A 12,037-nucleotide genomic window follows, 5' to 3' on the forward strand; every position below is an offset into this window, starting at 1 on the left:
CTGAGGGGTCTGCAGCTGAGTGAACTAATTATGTTTTCCCATACTGGATGGCACATACACACACATGTATATGTATACACATATGTACTTATGTATACATACATGTATATGTACAAATATGTATATATGTATACACGATGATATATATATATATAATCACTGCGTGTTATGCACAACTGTATAACATGCAGTTTGACTTTACCTCTGTTATCACTATGAATGCAACACAGAGTTGGGTTTCAGAAAAACAAAACAAACAAACAAACAAGACAAACGAGCCCCTCCCCAAAACAAACAAACAAACAAAACCCATACTTAACTGTGTAAGGGAATGAATGAGAAGATTAATTCTGGAAGAGTGCTAAGAGACAGAGAACAAAATCCTGACCAAGGAAGGCAGTGACAAGTGTGGTAAGCACAGGGTTTCCACAGAGTGTTGTGATGCAACATGTTCAAGGGCTGACCTTCCTGTCACCTTTTCTCAGGACCTTTGTGAAAGCAAACTGCTCCTGGAACCCACACCGTGACTTTGCACTCAATCAACTGAGCACAGGAGATTCCTGGGGCTAGGGATGGAGCTCAGTGATAGAGCATGTGCTGAGCATGTGCAAGCCCCCTAGCAGGTCTACCTCCTGTGAGCACCACAAGGAAGCAAATAAAACAACAACAATTAAAAACAAGTGCAGAGAGACCCCAGCCTAACCCATATTGTGTGTAGATTCTCGTTCCATACAGAGAACAAATAGAAAGACTTAAAAAGCCCAGATTCATAAATGCCAAATATTTTAATCTTTGTGATTCACTTCTCTTTAAAGCCTTAACAGTAAAGGGCTTAGCTAGAGAAGGGTAATCTTCATTAGCTTAAAAGTTGCAAAAATATATACAGAAAGTGGCTTCTTATAATATTTTCAAGGATCAAGGCTGGGAGTCGTAAGGCTCAGTCCCTGCACCAGTGTAGGACTTCTTTGCATGTCTTGGATTGCAGGTAGGCTAGCTCTGAGTCTTTCTCACACTTAGGTGCGATGCATCTACCAATGAAGAACATGCTCACTCTACAGTCTGACCTAGTTATGACTCTCTGTGGTCAGTTCCCATCTCTGGTGAAGGAAGGACCTGCAGGTACTGGTCAGCTTGAAATGCCAAACAAAGCAGTCAGTGACTGAGCATCATCTTCCAGACTCTGTGCTCGCTGCTAAGCAACCAAAAACATCCAGTTTTCTCTTTATCAAGGGCTTTAAAATTGGAGCTCCATAGTCCCAGGCAAATAGGAGCTAGACCATCAGAAAATGTTAACATAAACAAAGAAACAAGCAAATCAATACAAGTAGTTCAAACCAGAAGTCTGGTTATAGGACGAAAAGAATATCTTCTTTGAAGAGAAATAATATTTCTTTTGTTTCCTTGCTCTTGAATGACACCACTCAGTCATTAATTGCAGCGTATTTCCAGTTTAAGATAAAAACATGAGGCTGCCCTCAACTCTGAGTTTTCGCCATTGTTTTAGATATTTGGTGGAAAGGTTACAGGCCCTTTGTGTGTGTTGGAGCTGCAGAGGCTGCCTGAGACCAGCAGGTGGGGGACTTTGTCTTTTGAACACACAGTGAGCACTCCCGGGCATCAGCAGGATGGGACTGTCATTTTAATCACAGTTTTCCCCCTTTGTTCCAGATATTCACACCCCCAAAACACCCACAGAAAATGACCCCTAACCAGGAGAAGAGAGGGAAAAAAATCTCTATTATTCTTACCAAACTACCCAGAGCATAAAGTAGACGATTGTTTTCAAAGCCTTAGATATAATAATTTATTGCAATGCAGAGCATTGGGAGATATTAAATAAATAAAAACACAGGAGTTCAATATTGTTATGCTAGATTTAGGAGATGCTCAAAGTCTGGAGGTCTTGGAGCTCCCAGTCACCCACTGTGTCTGACAAGATTAGAATAGTAGAGTAAGGGGGCTCTGGTGGCATCTAGCACACGTGTCTAGCCTGTCCGGACACATCTGGGACCTGTTGAGACAGGCCACCGTCATCAGTGGGATCAGGGGAGTGGAGTCCTAGGGAAAGCGGTCAAATCCCACCCATGGCTGGGATTAAGAGCTGTGGATGGCTGGGCTGGGGAGGGTTCAGAAGCTTCTCTGGTGAGAACTCACCCTAAGGGCAGGAGTCTGACGATTGGCCTGACCAGGTCTTGCTTGTCAGCGGAGCCCTGATTTTGACTGTGGGAGTTTTCTTGATTCTGTTCCCTGGCTCAGCTGTCTAGAAGCCAGTGTGCCCCAGGGCTGTGGCGGGCAGCCAGTAAACGCCGAGAGACTTTTCCCACGGGGCTTTATAATAAATACTCGGATCCGGATCTCACAAGCGCTGTTTTACCGTCTGTCGGGAACAGGGGTATCAGCCTCTTATATCACCTTCAGCACTGCTTAGAGAGGAGCACGCAGACTGTGGGGCCAGGGGTGAGGCATTGCAGCAGAGTGGGAGCTTATGGGGACATCTTCTGGAGATATATGGAAATACAGGACATTGGTACGCCAAGTTTGACAGTTTCTCAGCACCCTGGGAGCAGGAATTGGTGACCTTTGCGCTGGAATTAATGAGGTGTCCTCAGCTTTACACTCATGAGGACTTAGTAAATTTACATTCCATATGTGTATTACATGATATATCACACACGTGTTAACTATCAAGTCTGTTACCATCCAGGTTCTTGGTGTTTCATTTAATAGATGGGTTGAATTAATTGATATTTCCCTTGATGTATAGTTCTCTGTAAACTCTCTTTGGGGAGGTAGTTCGTATCAGCGAGGTACATCTGCAGGCGGATGTCAAATCTTAAGTTTGTGTTAGCAGTCGTTAACTCCTAACTATTGTCCCTCTGTGTCCCCTTCTAGTCATGTCTCTTCTACAGACAGTTGCTATCTCATTCTTCCAGAACTACAAATGATTTGTTTGTTTGTTTTTTCAGATACAGGGTCTTACACCCTAAGCTGGTCTCTAACTAATTGCAACCACCCTGCTTCTGCCTCCTGAGTGCCAGACTCACAGGTACAAGCCAGCAAGCCTAGTGTAAGTGACTAGTTATGCCTGCTTTAATTTTTTTTTGTTGTTGTTAAATGGACTCTCATAGTCTCTGTTGATCTGACTTAATTTATTCAGTTGTCATGTGTGCAAGTTTTGTCTTCCTGTGAAATTCATATGCTTTCATTTTACTGTAGGGCTTCCAGGACATAACATGGTGCAGCTTTACCGTCGTTAGGCATTTGAGTTGTGATGCCCAGTTAGATGCCAAGGAGGCAGGCTTCTGGGCACACCCTTGATTGTCTAGAGCAGTTATTCTCAACCTGTGGGTCGTGACCCCCTTGGGGTCGCATATCAGATATTTATGGTATGGTTCATAAAAGTGGCAAACTTGCAACTATGAAGTAGCAACCAAATTATGTCATGGCTGGGGGGTCACCACATCGTGAGGAACTGTATTAAAGGATGCCAGCAGTATTAGGAAGGTTAAGACCACTGCTCTGGAGTCAGGTTGGCCTCTGAAAGTGTCTGTAGGAGATTGTCCTGACTAAGTTAACTGATGCGGAGAGACCCGCCTTTAGTGTGGGCAGGACCATTCCGGGGTTGTGTAAAATGGAGCACTAGCCTAGCGGGTCTTAAAGTAAGCAGCCTGGCAGACATGAGGGAGTTTTAGAGAGACACAGTATCTCAATCTGACTGTTAGACCGGTGGAAATGAGGGACCTCAAAGAAAAGGGAATTTCCTCCAGAAATCTCATGCTGGGGGAAGAAAAAGGCACCAGCCAGAGAGGGAACTTGTCTCTCAGAAAAAGGTTTCACATAACTTGCCAGCTCACCTGAGACTGAAACCCAGACAACGCAGGGTCAGCGGAGGGCGGACCCACACGTCGATAGGGACACCTCGGATGAGCATACAAATCCTTGGCTCTCTGTTTAAACCTCAGGCTCATTTCCAGACCCTGACACCAGACTTGAGGGCTCACCGGACCTCTTTGTTCCTCTTCCCAACGCGGTCATGTTGGATGAATCATTTTTATCCCACTCTCCACTTTTAATCAGGTTCTTTTAATTGGCTTATTGAGGATTGGTGCCCAGGCACGACTTAGGGCCCAGGTTGTGACCCCCCCCCCCCGAAAGCTGAATAGCATGAATTCATCACTCTTGTCTCTTGACCCTGGATGTAATGTGACCATTGATCTCAAGCTCCAAGCACCGTGATGTTTCTTTCCGTGGGCTGCGGGCTAACATAACCTTGCCTCCTTATATTGCTTTTTGTCACAACAGCAGAAAAGAAACAACGATGATGACAATGAGTTATATCTAGTGTGGGCTCCAACCAAAGCTGCCATGAATACTTCTGTGTGTATTTTTTTAAAATTGCACACATGCATTTATTTCTTTTGTAGTAGCTAGATCTGGTATATTTGAATGAGACTTTCTTTCTTTTTTAAATATGGTGTGTGGAAAATGTAGTTTGGTGCTTATTATTTGGGTGTAGCTTGAATGTGTCCCTCAAAGGTTCATGTGCTGGGAAGCTTGGCCCTCAGTGTGGCGGTACTAAAGTAGAGGAACCATTAAGCGGCAGGGGCCTGGGGACGGTGGCTGGGCTATTAGGAACACTGCCTTTGCAAAGGGTCTATTCTCTCGGAACCCAGTTAGTTCCTGGAAGTGTGGTTCTTGTATAAAAAGGCAAGCCTGGCCTCTGACCCTTCTTCCATCCTTTCTTGACACATGACAGCTTTCTTCTTGCACGAGCCCTCGCTATGATGATGTGACATACCCAAGGGAGCCTTCACTAGCGCCAAACAGATGAGACTGCTTAATTTGGGACATTGAGTCTCCCAACCAGAGCAAACTAGCTTTTTAAAATTTGTAAGTACCCAGGCATTTTGTTATAGCAACAGAAAACTCACTAAGACATTTTGATTCAGATATGCAGTCTTCTGAAGGAAAGGGATTTTAAAAAAGGGAATCTGATTAATAGACTAGAAAGAAAAAAGTGGGTGTTATTTACGGTAGCTGCATACTAACAATTTTTGTATTCACCAATGCTGAGTCCTTATCAGTCATCTGAAGGTATTCTAAGTGATAACAATTTATATATCCAGTTGCACATTTAAATAAAAAAAGGAAGACTGGTAGGTTAGTTTAATGTATTTTCCAGCGTATGTCCACTTGTTCTAGGCACATGCAGTGTGTCTTTTCCTTTTTATGTACATCATGATGGAGTGTGTATGTGTGTGTGTGTGTGTGTGTGTGTGTGTGTGTGTGTGTGTGCGCGTGCGCCTGCATGTGTGTACATGAGTGTGCACACACACCGTATGCTGCATGTATGGAGGAGTGCTTTTTTCTATTTATCTCAAGTTATTTTTTGAGCTGAGTCTCTCCTGGAACCTGCCTGTCTCTGCCTCCTGTCCCTGTCACTGCGTCCACATGTGTCCACCACACACACTGCATTTTATTTGGTGCTGGCGATCCAAACTCATCTCTTGATGATTGTGTAGGAGATACTTTATCACCAAGCCATCTTCCCCACTTCACACTGGCATTGCTTAGAAGCCCCTTTAAATAGCAGTTAGGAGCCCAGCAGTGGCGCATGTCTTTAATCCTAGCACCAGGGAGGCAGAGGCAGGCAGATTCTGTAAGTTCGAGGCCAGCCTGGTCTATGGAGTGAGTTCCAGGACAGCCAACCTGGATACAGAAACCCTGTATCAAAGAAACAAAAACAAATAGTAGTTAGGAAGTGAATTTAAGTCATCAGAAATGACACAACAGAAGTGACCAACTGATGGAATTCATACCTTCCTGTTTTGCTATTTTTGTAAACCATAGGTGATAATAACTGTTGCTAAGTGTACGTCACTCACTCAGTCCTCACTCAGGGGCCTTTTAGTAATTTGTGCTACTAAAATCACCAGAGGGACCTGCACAGCCACAGAGTCTCAGACCGCGTCGCATCCCAGAGCAATTAGAGTGGTGGTGTGGCATTAGTGTTTGTGCAAGTGTGTGTGTGAGCGTGTGAATTTAGGTGCTCATGCATGTGTGTGGAAATGAGAGAACAACCTTATGCATTGTTCTTCAAGACCCTTCTTTCTTGAGACACGGTCTTTGGTTGGCTCAGAACTTGCTGATTAGGCAGGACCAGTAGGCAGTGAGCCCCAGGACCTCCCTGCTCTGTAGCCTCAGTTCTGGGATGGATAAGAAGTGCAGTGCTGTGCCTGGATTTTTTCACGTAGGTTCTGAGGCTTAAACACAGGTCCTGATGCTTGCACGACACAGTGCTTTGCCAACTGAGTGGTCCTCAGCCCCAGCTTTGATCTCACAGGTGAGACAGCAGAGGTTGAGAACCAGGGTTGGTTTTTTATTTTTATTTTTCCTTTTTTTGGGAAGTGGGGGTGGGGAGAAGGGAGGTATTCATTGTGTAGCCCAGATTGGCTTCAAATTTAGGATCACTCTGCCTCCGTCTTGAAAGTGCCTGGATTACACAGTCCAGTTAATAAAATATGTCTTCATTAGAAAGATGCTAAATATGAAAAATGATGGAAAGAAACAAGTGTCCTTTGCATTTGGGCAATAATGAAGTACACGTGTCTGGAGTCTCTGCTGTTGTTAATTTAGCTGCAGGAGGTTTCAGACCATAACAAGTGTGACCCTAGGGTAGACGAGTTTTGTGGGAGAACCAGTATTCCTCAGTTTTTCTATTTTATGATGTCTTTGAATATGTTTCTAGGAGTAATAGGGGCTGGTGATTATTACGTTTCCTGTTTGTACCTGTTGAAGACTTGGATGAATGATCCCTGATGCCCAAGACTTCTGGAATGGTAGGGGAACCAAATAAAAGAGAGCTGCGTGGAATGGATTTGAACTTGTCACCAGCTGCGCTCCCATCTCCTGCATCCTGGTGCTTCCTTTGGTCCCCTGGTTTGACATCTTGATGCTTCAGGGCAGGGCCCTCAGTGCTTCCTCCATCCTCAGACAGACTGAGCAGATGCTTAGATGCTCTGAACAGCAAGGGAAGCATCTCTCAGCTGGAAAGATGGGCAGCTAGCTTACCAGAAGCAAACGTGTCCACAGTGAAACTGCACTGCCCTTTCATTTGTCCTTTGTTCATTTTAGACAGGGTTCCTCTGTGTAGCCCTGGGTGTCCTGGAACTTGATCTGTAGATCAGGCTGACCTTGAATTCAGAGATCCACCTGCCTCTGCTCCCAAGCGCTGGGATTAATGGCGTGCACTGCAGCCACCACCACCTGGCTGCATTTTCATTCTTGGTCTGAATTGAAATCTTGATGTGGAGTTGATTGTGGCATGGAGTTCGACTTTCCTTCAGAAGGGCTGAGGATGGATTTATTTCTGATGAAGATGTTTTCACATCTTTCTGCTGTGCCTAAACTAAGCTTACATACTCTGCAAAACCGGTCGTATCTACCAAATGCTGATGAAGGAACCAATCTCTTGAGAAGCGGTAATTAACCTTCGCTCGTCCTCAGCCCATAAGGCCTGAGTCTTACTTTACTTCACAGGGACAGCTGTGCTGCTCGAAGACAACTAGGAAAAGGTGCCGAGAGTCCCTGGGAAACACATCGCAGGGGGGCGATTCATCCTTTGCTGCTGCTGAGCCCCTGGTTACAAACTCGTTAACCACTCCGTTGAAAACACAGCTCAGAAACAGAAGCATGGTTTCCCATATAGAATACCGTATCTTGCTTTCAGAGTGTAAGTGCTCAGCCAGGGGCAGTGGTGGCACACGCCTTTAATCCCAGTACTCAGGAGGCAGAGGCAGGCAGACCTCAGAGTTTGAGGACAGCCTGGTCTACAGAGTGAGATACAAGACAGCCAGTGCTACACAGAGAATACCTGTCTCGGAAACAAACAAACAAACAAACAAACAAACAAAAACAAAGGGAAAAAAAAAAAAAAACAAAACCAAAACAGTTTGTTAGGAGCTGATCTAACAATACATCAGCAAATTTTGAATATGTGATTAATTGAAGAGTTAGGGCTGGAGAGATGGCTCAGCGATTAAGAGTACTGTTTGTTCTTCCAAAGGTCCTGAGTTCAATTCCCAGCAACTACATGGTGGCTCACACCATCTACAATGAGATCTAGTGCCCTCTTCTGGTGTGTGGGCACACATGCAGCAAAATACTGTATAAATAATAAATACATAAATCTTAAAAAAAAAAGAATTAAAGAAGAAAGCAGAAGATTATCATTTATGGGTAGGGCTATCAAAAGAGGGCTTATAACATAAACCAGAGGGAAAAATTGGGGAGAACTTTTTAAAAAATCAAGAAGTCTATTGAATAAAATATTTGGACTGAAGTTTAAGCTTCCTTGAGAAAGATTATATAAGTATTTGGATTCTCTTGCTGTTTGTTACAATTTTGTTTTGTTTTTTGTTTTCTGTTTTTTTTCTGAGACAGGGTTTCTCTTGTAGTTCTGGCTGTCCAGACCAGGCTGGCCTTGAACTCGAAGAGATCCCCTGCCTCTGCCTCCCTTGGATTTGCAAGTTTTGTTTACTTCTTGAGTCTCCTGGACACCCTCCTCCTCTCAGGAGGGTGTTTTAGTTTCCTAGGGAACAACCTGGCACTCTTTTGATTTTTGTTGCTAACATTATTTGATTAAACCCCCAGAAAAAGTCTGTGGCCATCTCCACTTTAGGGATGCGGACACTGTGGGTGAGTCATCAGTTACCTGGGCACACATAGCCAGCATGGTATGAACCAGAGCCCAGGCAGTCACTGCATTCTGACACTGGACTTACCTACTCTCGAGTCCTTTTGTGGTTCTCCTCTTCCTTTGGGGGCTGTTGGCCACCCACCCACCAAGACAGGAGAAGCAGAAGATGAGGTGCAGGGCTTGGAAGGCTGTAAGCATGACGGAGATCAAACACTCCGGGAACCACTTAAGATCTAGTTCAACTTTAATCAGGGAGAATGAAGGCCCTGGGTGGGGGTCGGGGGCTACCAGGACAGGTGCACATAATTGCTTGAAAACCAGGCACTTTAAGGATGCTTGTTTTGTATTTGGCAGCCCGCTCCTATCATATGAGCAGGAACACAGCACCTTATTATCCTATAGGGCAGGGAGGGGAGAGCTAGCAGGGAGCTGTATCAAGGGCCATGTATCAAATGTGGTTGGGGCATCTATGTCTAAAGACACTCCAGATGGAGTCAGGTAGAGAGCCAGGGGCCCTGATGGGGAGCGGGAGTCTGGCACCTAAAGCTCAGAGTAGCTATCTGGACCAGAAGGACCGCAACCTCAAACAGCGGGTTCTTCCATCACCTCGCCAGGAGGCAGAGAGTAGAGGCTACCTAAGAACACATTCTTTTGTTTGGCATCTCTTTCCTCTTACCATTCAAAGCACTTTCCTGTGCTTCCCCTCCCTGTGTGCCCCTCTGCTGTGCAGGCACATCAGTCCCTTGCTTGTTATCCACAGCTTTGTCATCTATGGTTTTAGTCACTTAACGACCAAGCACAATCTGAAAAAATATCAAATAGAAGCTTCCAGAAACAAACAATTCATAAGTTGAAAATTGTCTGGGCTGGGCATGGTTATGTATGCCTGTAAACTCAGCACTCTAGAAGCAGATGCAGGAGGATCTTTGCAAGTTCAAGGTCAGCCTAGTCTATGGAGTGAGTGTCAGGCCAGCCAGGGAAATGTAGTAAAACTGTCTTAAAAAAAAAAAGACACCTTGTTGTTGTTGTTGTTGTCCTTATGTCAGTCAGGGGCAGAGCAGATGGCTGTCCTTTGTTCTTGATGCCTGGCTTGGTGGCCAAAGCTGCCTTAATGCCTAGGATTCATAAAAATCAAACCAAATCCAGGCAGTGGAGTGAGAAGAGGAAGACAGACAGAGATCTGCACATGGCACAGGAGGGCCCAAGACATCCGATCACTGCCACGCTATGCAGCTCTGATGGACAATGCCACCCAGAGCCCTCCGGGCACATGGCCAGCCTACAGCGGAGCCACCACAATGTGTGAGTATGTGGGAGAGAAAGAGAAGTGGAGCAGCTTGAGCATTGAGAGACAGAACCGGTGGGTAGAGAGGAATAGCCTATTGGGTGTGGCCAGCCCTACCACCTGCGGCCATGGCAAGGTTCTAGCCCAAGCTGCTGCTGAGGGCCATGTCTGAGTCCGTGGCTGTGCAGCAGCAGGGTTCAGTATCAATGACTGTGGCTCACATCACCACTAGAGAATACAGGGATGTCCCTGGTTGGGATAGCCACTGGGGACCATGTGGATGAAGTTCAAGGGCTGTGAACATTGGTCCTGCCCTTCACTGGCTGCAGTGCTCTGGAGAGCTGCCTCAGCTCTCACTGGTGGCAGCACTCAAGAGAGCAGGCCCTGTCTGTGCCTTGCCTGGGCACCACAATGGAGCTGGCCCTGGTGTGGTGGTGAGTGTAAAAAGCTGATTCTACCACTTGTGGGTGGCACAGGTATAGAGGTGATCCCCCTCCACCCTTTGCCACCTCTGGCCCACAGGGTCATGGCTCATGTGCTTGAGAGAGCTAGTCTTCCCCCTAGCCAGCTGCAGCACTTGGGAGAGCAGGGCCTGCACCTTGCTTGGACAGCACAGCAGAATTGAGACCTTGATGGTAGGGGTGCAGTCAAGCTAGCCCCAAGGGTAAGAGGGCAGGAGAGCTGGCTCCTGTCATTGTCATTGCTCTGCCTGAGGTGGAATGGGTGGAGGGCGGGGAGGATACTTTCTCCTTCTTGACCCTCACCACCTGCTGCAGCCAGGGGAGCTGGCTGCAGGTACTGTCCCTCAAAGGCTACAGTGCTTGGAAGAGCAGGCCCTGCACCTTACCTGGGGAGCATAAGAGAGGAGTGGGCACAGGCGGGCCAGTGCCAAGAGCTCATCTGCTCTGAAGTGGTGCGGGTGTGGGTGTGATACCTTCCCCTCCCTCGCTCATCACCACCTTCTGTAGTTGGGAGAACTGGCCTGAAGACAGGAGAGTAGGAGAGTTGACCCTGCCTCCTGCCGATGGCAGCACTGGGTGGCCTAGCCAGAGCAGTGCTGGAGAGCTTGCCCTGGTGGTGCCTATAAGAGAGAGGTGGTCGCCTGACCAGATCTGCTACCACCCAGGCCGATATCCAGAGCTCTGAGTTGGCCCACCCCAAAATTTATCTCATCTGCAAATGGTTGGTATCTGTGAAAGGGCCAGTCCTGCTGATCCAAAGCTTAGGGTCTCCATGACACAGATCAACGACAGGATAACCAGGAGGAGTCCCGATGAGGATCCAATTTTGATGGTGTCACAGAAGTCAGGGATCTTGAACTAGACCAATGATTCATTTCAACGAACATTTGCAAGGAGGATGTGTGGACAGAGGGATGCACTGTGGGATACACAGTGACATGCTACATCTTCCACAATGAGATAGTTCTAAGCTTTCTTTTCTTTTTTCTTCTTGCTGTTGTTTGTGAGTTATTTTATTTTGGAGGAGAGGTTGCAAGGGCAAAGGGCAGATGTGAGAAGACAAGGAGATAAACAGGACTGGGTGAATGATGTGAAACTCACAAAGAATCAGTAAAAAGTAAATGAGAGAGAGGGACAGGGAGAGGGAGAGAGAGAGGGACAGGGAGAGGGAGAGGGACAGGGAGAGGGAGAGAGAGAGGGACAGGGAGAGGGACAGGGACAGGGAGAGGGACAGGGAGAGGGAGAGGGAGAGGGAGAAGGACAGGGAGAGGGAGAAGGAGAGGGAGAGGGACAGGGAGAAGGAGAGGGACAGGGAGAGGGACAGGGACAGGGAGATGGAGAGGGACAGGGGAGAGGGACAGGGACAGGGAGAGGGACAGGGACAGGGACAGGGACAGGGACAGGGCGAGGGAGAGGGACAGGGAGAAAGAGAGGGAGAGGGAGATGAAGAGGGAGAGGGACAGGGACAGGAAGAGGGACAGGGAGAGGGAGAGGGAGAGGGAGAGGGACAGAGAGAGGGAGAGGGACAGGGAGAGAGGGGGAGAGAGAGAGAGAGAGAGAGAGAGAGAGAGAGAGAGAGAGAGAGAGAGAGAG

The sequence above is a fragment of the Acomys russatus genome, chromosome 1, assembly GCF_903995435.1.
Source record: "Acomys russatus chromosome 1, mAcoRus1.1, whole genome shotgun sequence".
NCBI lineage: Eukaryota > Metazoa > Chordata > Mammalia > Rodentia > Muridae > Acomys > Acomys russatus.